This window comes from Alligator sinensis, unplaced genomic scaffold (assembly GCF_000455745.1).
Source record: "Alligator sinensis unplaced genomic scaffold, ASM45574v1 scaffold1162_2, whole genome shotgun sequence".
NCBI classification, from domain to species: Eukaryota; Metazoa; Chordata; order Crocodylia; family Alligatoridae; genus Alligator; species Alligator sinensis.
In genome coordinates this window covers 191,184-208,042 of record NW_005843013.1, presented here as the reverse complement: position 1 = coordinate 208,042, position 16,859 = coordinate 191,184, and the positions used below count along the sequence as shown (strand labels likewise).

General features: G+C 44.8%; 1 protein-coding gene across 5 annotated transcripts in view; it reads right to left on the bottom strand.

The window, feature by feature from the left end:
• The window catches only part of LOC102378998 (myelin-oligodendrocyte glycoprotein-like), a 43,777-nt gene extending 28,600 nt beyond the window's left edge, over nucleotides 1–15,177 (bottom strand). For 2 of the 5 annotated variants that reach the window (XR_003092020.1, XM_025193081.1), the window contains exon 1: nucleotides 14,868–15,171. The gene's annotated coding sequence lies outside the window, so the exon portion shown is untranslated. Of the gene's footprint in view, nucleotides 1–3,259; nucleotides 3,354–13,940; nucleotides 14,133–14,867 lie in introns of those variants that run through there. The other 3 variants (XM_025193083.1, XM_025193082.1, XM_025193084.1) reach the window with 3 other exon arrangements.
• Between the last annotated feature and the right edge of the window lie 1,682 nt (nucleotides 15,178–16,859).

Here is a 16,859-nt window from a genome sequence, read left to right as displayed (position 1 = left end):
TGGCGGGCGAGAATTAGAGGGTGCCTTGGGCCGGCCTTGACACGGAGCGAGGGACTTCGGGGGAGATCACGGCCCTCCTGATGGACCCCGCCGTGACAGGGTCTTGTTCCAGGAGTGATTTATGATGAGGGACGCTAGGGCGTGAACTGTTAGTGTGGCAAATGCCTATGTGCATGCATTTAACCTGTGGTTAAAAGCAAGATTGCTTGTGAGTTAAAATGGGGTAATCTGTTTACTTCACACTTTGCTGTGGGAAGTGATTCTAATACTGTCACATGCTGATCACCTCTTCCAACCTACATAAAGTCGGTCTAAGAGATACTAGATTTACCCAAAGAACCTTGTCTGCCTATGTCCTTAGACCAACATGGCTACAACCTACACCCAAGCTACATAAAGGTGTTCAGGGAAGAATGATGGTAGTAAGTGAAGAGAGATGGAGCTCTTCGAGACTGGCTTCCACTTCAGAGCAGAGTTGAGCTGCAGCTCAAGATTGGGGGAAAAGTATCTTTGAGCTATTTTTTTTTTTTCTGTGGCTGCTCAGATTCTGGGGCCAGCCAGGGATTATTGCAGTCCTTGGCATACATTAGAACAGCCCGAGGGACATAGCTGGGGATTAGTTATAGCTGGGGATTTTCCCTTTGCTGTGGGAAACTCGGTAACAGGGTAAGCCAATTTTTCTCCTTTGAGTCACCAGAGATACCTAACTGGGAACAGGGAGAAACAATTTTATAGTGTGTTGTGCAATAAATGTAATGCATGTAAATGACATGCTTCATTTTGGGTGAAGACATGGAATTGCCTAGAATAAGTTGTCTATAGAAGTGGTACTGGGGTGTTGGCCCCCAAGAGCCACAACTGGTTGGCTCTTCAATTTATCATCTGACTCTTCCCAGAAAATGTTTCTAGAGTGAGTTTTTAACAGTGTGCTCTGGGCATGTCTTTCCTGCAAACTGTGAACAATGTAGCGGTCTCTCTCTCTCTCACTCTCTCTCAATCATTGTAGAAGCACGGTAACTTTTCCCCCCTTTCTTTTGAGCTGGAATTGGTTGGCCACAGTTCACTCAGGAGTGTTTGTTATTGTGGCTTGTGGCTGTCAGGGATGGCTTGTGTGGTTTCTGAGGCAGAATGTTTGGACTTGGAAGAATAGGTCAGATCCTCAGCAGAGGCCAGTGGGTGACCCTTTCTCTAACCTCTTCAAGCTGTAAATGAATGGAGCTGCACAGATTTTTATCAGCTGTGTGGATACTATACTGCACCTGAACTGAACCACATATGGGCAGCTGGTCTATACAAAGTAACTTAAAAAAAAAAAAAAAAGTTACTAAGTTTAAAAAAGTAACTAGGGTGGGGGGTGAGCTGGGTGTCAATTTAAAGGGGGCACAAATGGTATCCTGCAGTCCTCGCTCCAAGCTCTCCAGTGCTCAACAGCATCCCTGCCCACTTGTTTGACTCCACTTGGAAGTGGAGTTACAGCTGGAAGTGCTATTTATACCTCTGTCCTTATGTTTAAAAGAGCAATGTGTGCAGTAGTTGGAGTAGAATACATCTTTTCCTATACATAGCTGTCACCCCCCCAAATCACTTAGACTAACTGAAAGATTTCTCACTTGGATGGGATCCAGATGGTTGAACTGAAAAGAATATAAATGTGTTCCCTATAAAAGTATGCAAGAACACTCTAGCTTTGAGCTGTTTCCTAACAGATATTTATTAAAAACATTTTGTTTTTGTTTGGCAATATTACAGCCTTATTCAGGCCCTAATTTAGCAAAGCACTTAGATCTTGGGCTTCATTTAAGGCCTGTGTTATTCCATTGACTCAATGGGTCCATTTTAAGCATGTGCTTAAAATGGGTTTAAGACTTGTTCTGGCTGAAGAGGATGGCCTTCAAGTGCTTGCTTTAAATGCTTTGCTGAATTGGGGCCCCAGTGTATAACTTCTCTGAGGATCTGCTCTTCCATAATAAATGCAACTAATGCCCTCTTTTCTCCCCTATCCCTTTTGTAGCAGTAGAGATGCACAATTATATTACAATCAGTGTTTGAATAGCATCTGAACCAAGGGTGGTTTCAGAGGGAGTGCAGAGCTGCAGGTGTATACCGCCTGGTTGGATTGGAACATTACATGGGAGTCTCCAGGGACTTTTTAAAGTTCCCATAGCATATGAGAATCCCTCTTCCTTTCCCCTTCCTGCTCAAAGGCCAGCTCTCTCCTTGCCCCTTGTCTGCCCTCCCCACTCTGCCTGTCTTTCCCTGCTGTCCCTGGGCCAAGGAAGCACCAGTGCCCTACCTGCCTATGGTGTGGGGGCTGGGCTCAGCTCGGGACAAGGACAGTTGCAATGCCTGCTCCAGGACCTGGCAGGGTTGGGGAGACCTACTCTGTAGTTGCACTGTTGCTGCTGTCCCTTCCCCAGCTGAGCCTAGCCCATGCTCAGTCTGGCTGGCTCTGGAGCAGGTAAGGGAGTGTGTGGAGAAGAGGAGAGCTGCCTCTGAGAAGGAAGCGGGGATTTTCACCTGCTTTAGGGACTTAAAGTCTTCAGAGGCTCTTGTGGCTCAGTCTGCCCACACTGGTGGGGACAGGAGAAGCTGGAAGCAGGGTGGGGCAGTTACCCCTGCCATGTGGTTTGCTGCTCCTGCACCTCCCTTTGGGAAATCCTTGATCCATCCCTTATTTGAACCACGGACAAAATGACTTGCCACCTTCTGCCTCATGGACTTGCTTCATCTTGTCACAGCTACTTCTCAAACTTTCCTTCTTCAACAGAAACCCTGCACTCCCTGTGAATCTCTCTTTCATGGGCAGAGGACCAACCTCATGGTTGAGACGGAGCACAGCCTGGTTACAGCTGGTGAGAGGGTGATGGAGGAAGATTTCACTGCTTCCGACGCAACAGTCCTGCCTCCCTCTTGCTCTGCAAATCATTAAAATCTTGCCTGGTGGGAATGATTTTGGCCTTGGCTCATGCAAACAATTTATTACTATTACAAAACACTTATTATTCTGGAGCCCCAAGTACAGACTTCACACAGCCCAGCACAATGAGGCCTGACATCTGTAAGTGGAAGAGGCCTGAAGGGTATGTCTGCTGAAGCTCATGTAGATATATGTGATGATACACCTGCACTAGAAGGGAGCTGTTCCTTTGATCATTGAGGAAGAGAGGAGAGCAATAACACTTTGGGTAAAAGGTATCTGTCATAATTAGAACAAGAACAGAAGGTTTTTTAAAATAACGTCTGTGGTTTGGGAACATACCAGTGTTTGTTGACAACAGCATCTGTTGTTTCCTGTGGATTCTGCTCTCAGTTTTGTACTGAATTTGAGAGTTTGCAAATGAATGTCCTTAGCTGTGGAGGAACGTGGGTATTCAGTTGCAGAAAATGGCTGTTAGTAAAGCTACAAACATGTATTGCTAATACCCGTCCTTAAAAAAGATGCAAGGAAGACAGAATGCATTGTTATTTCTGGTTATTCTTCCCTCTATCTAAAGCTGAATAAGACTGTGTTCCATGGATGTGGTAGCACAAGTTTTCTTAAGCACAGCTCAAAAATATTTCACACAGCAGCAATTAATTCTTCCATCTTATGAGGAACTATGCCAAAAGAGATCTTGCCAAGTCAAGCTCCTGTCTACAGAAATGCAACTTTGTTTCAGGACTTTCACCATGTGGTGCTGTGTAATATTGGGCAGGAGAAACCACAGGTTTTCACCATGCTGAAATCAGAAGATTCCAGTCCCACGGTGGGCGGGGGAGGATTGGAAATCCAAATCTATGATATGGATTTGGACTGTGCAGATAACCAACTCAGGCAATGACTTGAGAGAAGCAAGTTTGACTCCTGCCTTCTCCAGCTCAGTATGCAGAGTCTTGCCAGCTGCCCAGGAAGGGAAATTGGAAGAGAAAACAAATAATACAGACGATGTATGACTTCTCCATAAGAGGAAAATAAAGGCTGGTCAGGGAAGCTCTGAAAAAAATAACTACATGGAACACGTAGCTGGGTTTAGGTTTCATTAGAAAATGATACACAGGATATTAGTTAAATCAAAAGAGTCGCTAAAGTTCTTTAACCATTTCAGTCAGAGATTCTGTCTCCAACTAAATCTAGGGGCATTGTTGCATGGTAATTTTAGGTGGCTTTTGGAGCTCTCAGCCGCTGGATTGGCTGCACATTAATACCTTTTAAGTGGCTTAAAGCACTCATTATTTGACTTACAGTTATGTCACTCCAGGACAGGATTATTTCTAGTCCACCTGATTTTGCTTCTGTTCTATTAAGGTGTAGCCACTTTCTGCAGCTATTCCACCCAAGTTGAAGTCTTCCAGCATCCAAGGATACAGTGGTTCTGCTTGAGTTCAGGATGGGTATGCTGGGACGCAGTGGGGCTGGAATGGTGCTTCTTCCTTGCTGTTCACACTGGGCAGAGCTAGCACTGCAGCCCTAAAGCACCTAGCAGCTGCAGTACCTCCCAGATTGGCTTGCTGCTTTAATGCCCAGGCCAGACTCAGGCCGCAGTGCATGCAGGGGTGGCAGACTGGTGCTCTCCTCTCTCCCTGACCTGCAGGTGAAACTGCACCCAGTCCTGTGCTCCACAGTAACGTGTCTCCTGCCTGGTGCTTGCAGCCCTGGGACTTGGACACATGCCGTGGGCATGGCGGGTGGCTGGAGCAGGGTGGAGTTTGGCAGCTGCAGCATGGCCTGCACTCCACTGGGCTGTGCAGGGTCCAGCTGCTGGTTTCCCCTGCCTGGCTTACCCAACAGTGACCATGGTTGGCAGGTGCCTGAACCCCTTAGTGGGGGGGGGCGGGGAAGGATGTACAGGGACAGGAGTTCCCACCCCCACTGGGCTTGGGAGGCAGGGGGGAGTGGTGCAGCCTCTTCGCCTGCTCTGTACAGCCCCAAGCTGAACAGGCAGCCCCAACCCCCATTCCCAGAATTGCAAGGCTGCTACAGGGGGTTCAGGGGCATCAGGTACCTACCAACCACATCCACTGCCTGCACAGCTTGGTGGAGTGTGGGGTCAGTGGGAGCCAGCCTTGAGTTGCAGTGCTGCAGCTGCTGAGCTTCACCCTGCTCCAGCCATCTAGCCTCGCTGGGGCATATGTCCAGATCCTGGGGGGAAGGATCTTGTTATTCTTCCACCAACTTCGAAGCTCGCCATCAACAGCTGGCTGCTGGCCAGCTGGGTGCTGCCTGAACTCTGAGGGGCCCAATCCTTTTTGAAGCTCCAGTGGTGCCTGGTTGGCTGGCAGCCCAGGTTGGGGCAGTGCAGGCTCTGGAGGAAAAAAATCATTGGGTTCCCTGGAGCTCTAGCAACACGCAGGTCCTGCCCCTAGCTCTTAGACATGCCTCTGCTCACCAAGCCTCTAGTGGCAAGTCACAACTCTGTAGATGAAGGGCAGTCAAAGATGGGGTTTTTTTGAGTTAAGGTGCAACTGTTCCACTAAACTGAACAACATTAAGCTGATTAACATTTGTTCAGCTTATTGATTAAGGCCCTTGGTCAAGCTACTTTTTCTGCACTGCATTTGATTTAAAGCTGAGTTTTTAACCCACAGCCCATCAAAAGCTGTTGGCTTCATATGCACATTTCTTGAAGTGTGCATAGTGTCTTTTTTAAAAAAAAATTAATTCCAATTCAAAACAAAATAAAAATTGAAACTGTTTAAATGGCCAAGACTAAAACCAAATAAAAAGCACAAGTGAATTCCTGCTAGGTGAAATCTCTTTAGTTTCACACATCTGTTAGACACGGACTTTCTTTTCTTTAACGTCAGCACTGTTCAATTAATATATTATTACCCTGCGATATAGCAGTTAAAACACTTGGGGAAAAAAAATTTGAAACATGTTCAATCTTAATTGTTTCCAAATCATATGCGTGTATACAAACAGAACTTCCTGCTATCGCTATCTTGTTTATTCATCTACATTTTTATTATGCTCTCGTGTAGTGCTTTAGGAGGGGGAGATCTGTACAGAAGACATGGATGTGGAACGCCACCAACACAGAGCATATCAATGCACTCATGAATTTGCAGTTGGCAGGATCTAGAAGATGACCCATGTGAGTTAGATGCTTAGCTAAACTCTTATTTTCAAAGCAGCACTTTTTTGGTCAAAATAGTGTGTTCCAGGATGTTAGCCATATGGCTTACTGTGCTGTGCCAGTATAAGCTGTCATAGTTGTAGAACTTCCTAAGTTATTTGGAACTAGAAGGTTATTTGGAAAAATCTGTGGCTAAAGTGCAGTGGGATTACATGCATTCTAGAAATTTACATTGTTAAATAAATAGGGTCCATAAGCAAATCCTTCATGTCTGGAACATTTGGTCTAACCAGTATGGGTTTAGTTTATTGGGCCATAAGAAGACAAAGCACTTCTCAGCAGAATAGCTATTATATCAGACAGAAGACAGGGCAGAGACTACCTGGTTCAGAGAGGCACAGGTTCTTGTAGACCTGCTAAGTCAGACGCTATGAATGGTCTGGCAGAAAGAAAGGGTTTTATATAGAAGGGAAAGTGATTGTAGGGAAGGGTGAGGAACAACAATGCTGGTAACCTCAGCATAGCTGCCCTTAAACAAAAGAACTTTAAAAAACAACCTGAATATAAAATTGTGCAACAAGAAATCATCCCCAGACCTGATGGTCTCAAAAGGGACTATGGATCCTTATCCTGCTACCTGTATTTGCTGTTAACTCCAGTGTCCCTCTCTGTTAACTGCCTTGTTCATCTCAGCTGATTCGGTCAACCCACTCTACCTCTCTTAGCAATGCCCCTGTATCCCTTTCCTTTCTATATAAAGCTCTTTCTTTAGATGCTGTGAATAGACAGGAAGAAAGAAGTAGGTTGCTGCCTATAAAAGCTCATGGCTTCCTGAACCCTTCCCTACTTTCTGCTTGACTTCAGACTAACATGTCTAACTACCTCTCTTAAGCTAGGGGTGTCAAATGTGCTGGCATGTCATAGGTTGTAAGGGGCTGGAAGGGACCTTGGAAGATCATCAGGTCCAGCCCCCTGTGCCAAGCAGGAAAGATAACTGGGGGTCAGATGACCACAGCAAGGTGATGGTCCAGTCTCCTCTTGAAGATTTCCAGGATAGGCAATTGCACAACCTCTGGAGGGAGCTTATTCCACAGTCTTGACACTCTAGTTGTGAAGAAGTTTTTCCTAATGTTGAGCCAGAAACGGTCTTCCAGGAGTTTGTGACCATTACTTCTGGTTTTCCCCAAGGGTGCCCTGGTGAACTGTTGTTCACCAAGCCCTTGATGCACGTTTCTGATGTAGTGGTAAGCTGCTACTGAGTTCCCTCTCAGCCTTCTTTTTTTCTGGCTGAAGAGTCCCAGATCCCTCAGCCTTTCCTTGTCTGTCAGTGGAGTTGCAGGCATATTCAAATATTGCGGTAAGCTAAGATTTCAATAACAAAGAAATGGGTTTCTAACTCTGACTGCATGAGCAAAATGCCAAATATGAGCGACTGCTGCTGGTACAAAGCTGCTTTCCTGAATTGGGCAGCCTGAAAGAATGACTTAAAGGCATGCATTTTCCTCACCTTCATTAGTCTCATTAGGTGTTGCCTCTGAAGCCCAATGCTTGGATGTCGGCAGTACTTTTTCAGTGTGGATCACTTTTAGCAGTTTGTATGGGAAAGGGGTGGGTGTAAAAGTTGGCCTGTGATGGTGTGAATTGGCAGATGCTACAGAGGAGGAAATGTAGATGAAAGAGAGAGACTTGTGGAATAAAGGAAGAGAGAATCGAATAAAGGGGCAGAGTGGGCTATAGCCCTAAAATAAGTGTATTTCTAATAATTCATGCTGAAAGTAACAATATAGTAAGTTCTTCCCTCCTGAGATCAAGTGACTAGGTTGGGGTAAGTGAGTTTGTTGTCTCCCCTGCCCCAAGAGGCAGATAACGCTGGCCTTGAAATTAACTGGCCAATGAAATTCAGAGTAAAACTTCCACTGACTTCACAAGGAGCAGAGAAAGGCCTTTTGCCACTAGGTTAAGACCATGTTCTGCTCTTCATCACTTTGTAAAGCTCCCACTGATATCCAAAGCAGATTTTTCAGTGGTATAATGCAGGTTGAATGTACCAAATTACAGCCTGCTGTCTCTTGCTGCAGCAGTGTTGATTTGTGAAGGTTTTTAAGAAATGAAGATGGGCTTTGAAAGCTGTTTTGATTCAATCTTGGGTCTCCCTCTAAAGCATCTCTGTCCAGGATTAGAATTTGCAGTTTTTCATTTTTCCCTTCTTGCTTTTGGACTGAATTTTGTTGTGTGTGACTGAAACTGGTGTCAGATGAGTATAACAGGAGAACTTGATTTTTGTTTCCTCCAGTGAATAGTTTCTGTTGGCATGTATGTTTAAGATGCATCCTTGTGCTGTTTTGCTATTTCAGTGACGAATATATGTACATCTGATTCTTAACTCTTAGAATGTGCAATAATGAAAACAATGACACGGGCACAATCCAAGGGACCTTAAACTTAAGTCACACAAGTACAAAAAAAAGTAAAGTATTTGCAGCACAACCAGCTGCTTTGTCTCTGGAGTGAAACACTCCACTCTTGCAAACATTTGTGTGTGTATATATAAGTAAGTTTCATCTACAGAGTTCAGAGCTTATTTCAACAATCTTGCACAAACTCTTAGAATCTGGGCATAGAGGTTTCACAAAGGAAGAGTTCAAAGTGAGTCTGTAAATCATTGAAGAACTAGGATTCCCACTTCCTTGCTTTATTTGTGTAACACTGTTCTAAAAATAGTTATGGAACTATTTGAGGAGTAAATCCCAGCTTAGGGAGAAAAATCTTTACATTCTAGTCCCTAGGGGTTAAACAGATAAACAGCTAAACATCAGATAAAGAGAAACTGCAGATGATACAAAATAAGAAACCGAGCATTTACAGGGAAACTAGGCAAGAAAAGTGAGAGAACAAGCAATAACACGCTCATGAGAGGGCAAATGCAGGTCATATTGCAGTGGCCCTCTGCTGTGTGCAGTGTGTGAAATGACTCAACATAAGACCTGGAAGTTATATGACGAGGACAATCCGAGTTGACTGAGTGATTACAGCATTTCACAATTCCTTTTTAAAATGCCTTGTTAGTTCAAAATGAACAATATATAGAATCTATAATAACATTAACAATAGGACTGTGGGAAAGTAGGGCTGAAAGGGACCTTACAAAGTCATCTAATCCAGTCCCCTGCTCAAGGAAGGATCATCCCAGATTAAACCATCCCAACCAAGTGTCTGTCTAACTTGCTTTTGAAATTTTCAAGTGTGATGATACCATGATTTCTCTAGTAGCCTGTTCCTATGCTTGTTCGCCCTCATAGTCAGAAAGTTCCTCCTAATTACCAACCTAGACTTTCAGTGCTTCATCCTGTCCCCTAAACCAGTGCTTCTCAAACTATCTGATGTGGCGGACCGGCAATTTTTTTTCCAGTGGGCCAGGGACTGGTGCCTGGTTTAGCCCGTGGCAGCAACTGCGTGTAACAGCACTACACAAATGCGCGACCGGCTGTTTCTTTCTCTTTCCTCACCTCGCACGATGTGACATCACCTGGAGTGTTGGAACGTACAAACTGCTATGACATACCAGTGTTATGCTTCTGAAAATTATATTTTTCTTTCCTGGCAACTCGCTGCACTGGTAACCAGTGGCTCGGACTACCACTGAGAAGCACTGCCCGAAACCACAGAGAAAAGCTCATCTCCATCTTCTCTGTAATTAGTAACCAGCACTCTTCAGGTATTTGAAGACTTATCAAAACACTATCAACTATCACTAATACTATCAACACTGATATTGTTCATGTTATTGTTGAGTATTAGTGATGTTAAAAACAAACTATTATTACAATGTTTTGATGCTAATATTAAAGCATTTTTAAAAAAAGGAATTGGGAAATACTATATGGAAATAGCGAATGTAGCACAGTGAGACCAAACAATTAATGGCTTGTTCTAAAACTATAGAATATTGTCTGTTGTTTTTTTGGGGTGGCCCTTCTTAAAAAGGGCAGATGCCTGCCATCAGATTAAATCTCCATAACATGCATTTCTGTTTGGACAAGAATGAATGGGTACTTTATATTATTAAATGAGTTTTTTTCACTAGTGCAGCATTGTATTGGAACCCTGCTAACTGCAAGTAACAGACAAAAAAAAGTAATAAAGGCCTCATTTTTGCAAATACTTCAATGCTCTAAACCCTAGTATGAAAAGGCAACTGTTGTTTCTCAAGAGTTATTGTTTGGCTTCTTGAGAAAGGTCAGCTGTATCGGTCCCAGAGCATATGCTACATTCCCTGTGTAACTAAGAGCCTGAGTTTGTTATATATCCTGTATTTTTTTTTTTCAGTCACTGCAAGTCTTTGGGTTTCAGAATGAGTGAATTGTATATTCATGTGGTTTCAACAAACTTTCAAAACTCCATAATTTTGTTGAAATGATGAAAGAACTTTGGTTAAGCATTTTAAACAAGTGGTGCTTGACTTTTGGGCCCCGCAGGTCAGAAGACTGGGTTGAACGAAGCCCCTTGTGCCAGGATCGGGACTTGTACCACCACCACAGGTCAGGATTGGGTCCCAAGCTTCCCTGCATGCCTGACCAGCATGTAGGGGCATGCTGTCCAGCCTAATGCCCATGCTGTCCAGCCTAATGGATAAGGCACTGGCCTCCTAAACCAGGGATTGTGGGTTCATGTCCCATCTGGGGGTGATAGTTTATGTTTTTCAGCCTCCACAAGAGAAGGTTGAGAGGCGACCTTGTGGCTGCCTATAAGTTCATCACAGGGGCACAGAAGGGAATTGGTGAGGTTTTATTCACCAAGGCGCCCCCGGGGGTTACAAGAAATAATGGCCACAAGCTAGCAGAGAGCAGATTTAGACTGGACATTAGGAAGAACTTCTTCACAGTTCGAGTGGCCAGGGTCTGGAATGGGCTCCCAAGGGAGGTGGTGCTCTCCCCTACCCTGGGGGTCTTCAAGAGGAGGTTAGATAGACATCTAGCTGGGGTCATCTAGACCCAGCCCTCTTTCCTGCCTATGCAGGGGGTTGGACTCAATGATCTATTGAGGTCCCTTCCGACCCTAACATCTATGAATCATAGGACACCCTATGGGTCTGGAAATTTAGCAGCAAGCACTTGTTCCCCTACTACCAAATTTTTGGATCCATTGGAAGCCATGCAGGCCAGATGATGCAGTGCCAGGGATTGGATCTGGTCTGTGGCTGGGTGGTTGGGCACTCCTGTTTTAAATAGCTTCCCTAGTTTATAGGTTGGAGGTCTATTGACTTGTGAGATTGAGGCTCCCAGACTGCTTTTGAATGAGTGACTCAGGAACTTTAAATACTTTTGAAAAAATCATACAACACTTCTAAATTTGGATTAAGTTTGCCTTCTAAGGCAGGGGTGGACAATTATTTGGGCCCAGGGTCCACAGAGTTTTGATGAATTGCAGGCTGGGTCGGCACCCTTGCCCCCCCACCCCCAGCTACAACCACTAACCAAAACTCCCTATGTGGGATGAGGCTGCAGGCAGGCAGGGAGCGGGTGTGTTCAGGAGCAAGACGGGTGGGTGAGGCTGGGATCAGAGTGGGGTCATGGGGCAGCCCCTGCCCTGTGAAGGTGTGTGAGGGGGAAGGCATATGGTTGAGGAAAGGGAGCTGCCTGGGTGCTAGGTCCTGGCAGCTGGCTGGGGTGAGGGGAGGGAGAAGGGGGCAGGGGGCTCGTGCAGCAGACCTTACCCAGGTGGTGTGGTCCGCAGCTGCCCCCATGGCACTTCGTAGGGGGCTGAGCCCTGCCTGGGGAAGCTTACACAATGCCTGGCCCTGGCCAGCATGCACTGCTTTCAGTGGATCTGCTCCTGGTGTGGCTGTTGTTTGGCTCCCCTTGCCTCCAGCAGCGCCGTCTCCTGCTCCTGCTGCACCACTCTGGGCCAGGAAGAAGCTTCAGCCAGGTGGCTCCTGCCCCAGTGTGTGGGGCTTTGGCTCTAGTTCCTGGCTGCCTTCCACCAACTTGGTGGCCTGGGCTGGAGTTAGGGTGGCCATCATAGAGGACAGTTCGGTTTTCTGGTACTCTGTCCTCTATTGATATAAAACCTGACGCCTTTATGTCCTCTATTTTTCTCTCAAAGAGAAAAAGAGGACATAAAGGCGTCAGGTTTTATATCAGTAGAGGACAACTGGACTGTCCTCTATGATGGCCACCATAGCTGGAGTGCAGCATGGTCTGCCTTGGGTGGGGCTCAGGCTCACGTGGAGCCCTGCAGGTACAGCCACAGGCTGGATCTTATCAGTTTGTGGGCACCTTCTCCATTGGCTGGATCCAATCAGTTGGTGGGCCGAATCTGGTCTGTGGGCCATATTTTGCCCATCCATTCTCTAAGGCAGTGTTTCTCAACCTGTGGGTCGTGACCCAAAAGTGGGTTGCAAGGATATATGAAAGGGTTGCAAACAAACTTTCGAAATGGATTCTCGTTTTAAAGGAGAAAAACGTAGGAAACCATGGCTTTCCCTTGCAGGCCGACAGAGTTCCAGCCTGCAAGGGGCTGCTTGAGGGGCACTGGGTCAGGACTGGCCACTGATGCTTACAAATGGGTCCTGGTACAAAAAGGTTGACAACAATTGCTCTAAGGAATAGTGAGGGTAAATTATCCAGCTTTGCATAGTTCGCCATTTGGACACAATTGATAACTCTATTTATATATTAAAATATATTCTGATATATGCATCTCTTTCTAGTTTGTTCATTCCTGTGTTTCATAGAATCATATTAAATTAGGGCTGGAAGGGACCTCAGGAGTTCATCTAGTCCAGCCTCCTGCTCAAACCAGAAGCATCTCCAACTAAATCATCCCAGCCAAAGTTTTGACTAGCCAGGTCTTGAAAACCTCCAAGGATGGAGATTCCACCACCTCTCTGGCTAACTTGTTCCAGTGTTTTACTGTCTTCCTAGTGAGAAAATTCTTCCTAACATCCAACTTAAACTTCTCTTGCTGTAATTTGAGACCATTGCTGCTTGTTCTGTCATCTGCCATCACTGAGAATAGTCAAGCTCCATGCTCTTTTAAACCCCTCTTCATGTAGTTGAAGGCTGATATTAAATCTCCTCAGTCATCTTTTCTCTACACTAAATAACCCCAATTCCCTCAGCCTCTCCTCATAAGTCATGTTCCTTAGCCCCCTCACCATTTTTGTTGCCCTCTGCTGGACTCTCTCCAATTTCTCCACATCCTTTCTGTAGTGGGGTGCTCAAAACTGAACACAGTACTCCAGATGTGACCTCACCAGTGCTGAATAGAGGGGGATAATCACTTCCCTCCACCTGCTGGCAACACAGATACCAATGCAGCCCAGTATGCTGTTAGCTTCCTTGGCAACAAGGGTGCACTGCTGGCTCATATTCAGCTTATTGTCTGCTGTAACCCCCAGGACCTTTTCTGCAGAGCTGCTGCCCAGCCAGTCAGTTCTCACCCTGTACTGGTGCATGGGATTGTTCGGTCCTAAGTGCAGGACTTTTTGTACTTGTCCTTGTTGAACCTCATGAGATTTCTTTTGGCCCAATTCTCCAATTTGTCTAGGTCACTCTGAATCGTAGCCCTACCCTCCAGAGTATCTACTGCTCCCCGCAGCTTGGTGTCATCTGCAGACTTGTTTCCCCATTACTTATTATTAGGCTTGGCAGAATTTGATTTTTAAAAAAATCTTTAAATAATATTGATGGCTAAAATAAATGTGCATCTTGAAGCATTTATGTCAATTTTTATTGATTTTTTTTTTTTAAATGATCAGGATTGCACAAAATTAAGGGTGTGGGGGGCAGACAATTTAGTAATGACAGGATACTGTTAAGCTTTCTAAAATCACATGTCAAAGTATAAAATGTAAATATTCATAAATCATTAAAGCATACATACTTTAAATTTATTCTGTTCACTCATCACCAAGGAAGAGCTGGGCTGGGCAGGGACCAGAAGAGGAGGGTAGTGGCATTCTCAGAGCTCCGGGAATGCAGGGAGAGGTGATGGCCATCCTTGGCCCCTTGTGCTTACTCCAGGGGAGTATCCTGCTGTCACCAGGCTGGAGCCTCCAGTACTCTCTCCCGAGTCCTGTTTATCAATGTTTACTGATAAAAATCAAATCCTGCCAAGCCTACTCATGACTGGCATGTACCATTTGTAGCAAATGTATTTCATAAATGCAAATTCAAAGCCTGAACAGTTTCCTCCTAGATGCCTTCTTAAACTGACCCCTGCCACAGCATCTACAAATCTCTCTTGTCTGCCTTTACATACCTGTTTAAAACCCCTGATTTATGACAAACAACCTATGCCCCCACACCTGCCTCTGCTATTTCTTTGTCTCCTAGTCTCTTATTTATCTGTTTGCCAGCTGCACAGTAAACCTAATGTAGTGAGCTCTGTGTAGCACACACTGTCTTCCTCTCAGCTGTTTAGTATAATAGGGACCCCAGCCCCTGACTGGTCCATAGAGACTATTGCAAGAAAAATAATTGGTTTACAATCTGAAATATACAGTGTTTGATTTTTGATGGGGACAGTCTGTTCACTGATGCTGTTTACCTTCTTCTAGTTGGGGGAGAAGAAAGATCCCAGCCGCATGTGCTTGGAATGAATAGGTGCTGGAATTCAGCATTTGCTTTCTGCAAACCTGATTGAAACCTCACACTTTTTCAACTATTAGTCCTGCAAGCACTCTGATTCAATGGTCAAGGTACATTTAAAAGACAGAGAGCAAATATAGGTGAAGTACACTTTGTTTAGTTAACTGAGCAAATAGTTCCGATAGCTCTGGCTTTATGGTGAAGTCGGTTTATATCTTACCTGTGCTTCAGTGGCTTGATCTTGCAACCGGTTCTCCAGCAGTCTTGTCTGATGATATTTTTTTTCCAGAACAAAACCTAAAAGGAGTGGCATTAAAAAAATGCTTTGTCTGGAGACTGTCACTTTCTCTCTCTTCTCTCCAGCATAATGCCACTTACACCAGAAAAAGCTTTCACTTCTCACTGCCTTGTTCCCAGACGCACAAGACTTATGAAGCAGTTTAAAGAGGCCACATCCAGGATCCTTCAGTACTGGCAGTTTTCAATGTGACACAGAAGACTTAACTGACTGACATGTCTGTGACTTTCTTGAACCTCTGCTTGTGAGAGCTGAAAACAATTCTCGTTTTAAATGAGGAAGTGTTGATGAGTAAAGCGAGATGTATGAGGCAATATCTTGCCTGTACAGTTAAGCAGATCTTGACAAACAGGAATGCAGGATACACTTGTACCTTATATATATCTACTTTGGTTAGTCTATAGCACAGGCTGTTTTGAGCTGAAATTCCCATCATCAGGTGCTGTGAAAGGACATGTAGAAAGCTGAGTGTAAGAAGGAGAGAGAAATTAGAATACAAAAGTCAAGTGAAGCAGGGCAGGGTATACTGCTGGGAGAAATGAGCAGTAAACCCATAGGAACAAAGTCTCAAAAGGTATTCCAGATAAGAGGATATGAATCCATAGTCCCTGTTTAAACTATACTTAACACAGTCCAGTCCGTGGATGATTTCCTGTTCCACAATTTCCTGTTCAAATCAGTTTTTAAAAAGTTTGCTGCCTCAGAACAGCCATGTTCAGGTCAGGAAGGGAGTGTCCAAGGAGGTTAAAGTGTTCTGTTGCATGCTTGCATGTCTTTCTACAGCTGAAGTCAGAACAGTATTCAATCAGTCGTATAGGGATCGTCTAGTCTGCCCAATGTGGATGACAGGGGGCACTGTAAGCAGGTGGTGGTGTATTTGACATTGGTGGAATTGCAGAGGAATGAACCTTGGATATTATAACCTATGTTATTCAGTTTAGTGATGAGGTGGTCAGTATTGATATGGGGCACAGAAGGCATTTTGGTCTGTTGCACGTTCTGGTGTCTCTGGGAGTTAGGTAGCCTGTTGCTTGAGACACACCATCTGAGGTGTGGCAGGGGGTGGCTCTAAGCACTTGGCCCTTCCTTGACTATATTATTGTTAGAGCCTGTAATTGAATGGGTGTTATATGGTGAGAGCCATACAAGGAACTAATGACTTCTGGACAGATCACTGTCTTTGTCAGATCAATTATGAACATCTGGCTTGCTTGGAAATGCCAAAACCAGCTAAAAACAATATAAAAGACTCTCAACTCCAAATGTCTTCAAGACCTGAAGGTCTGTAGGTGTCTCTATGAAAAGTTCTCTACCCTGTCCACAAATAAAGGCAACGTTGAGGAATTCTGGAAGGGGTTTAAAACTGCCATCCATACAGCCTGTGTTGAAGCCAAACACCAAGATTGGTTCAATGAGAGCAGTGCAGAGATTCAAGCCCTCCTTGACCAGAAGAGACTAAGCTCATTCTGCTTGACAAGACTGATATCTCATCTCAAGCTCAAATGTGACATGCATTTTTTGTTTTTGTTTTCAAGTGATGAAAGTTACCTACAGCCCAGCTTCCCATGGTCCTACTTTTCTGAGATTGAAGGATGGCTTGACATTTCTCAAAGAGAATGAATCTATACAAGCTAGATGGAGAGAATGCTTTGAGGCATGCCCAAACTGTGAGTTTGACTGTGGCAGATACTACTATCGAGTCCATCTCCCAACACCCTGAAAGGGGATTCTTTGACAACCCTCCTAGACTAGAAGAAATCTGGCATGTCATTAAGGAAACCAAGAATGACAATGCTACTGGACCAGATGGCGCATCTGCTGAAATCTTGCGGCAATGAACTGGTACGGAGACTCCAAGAATTCATCTCTGAATTTAGAGCGACAAAGAGATCGCTCAGGACCTAAGGAATGCCA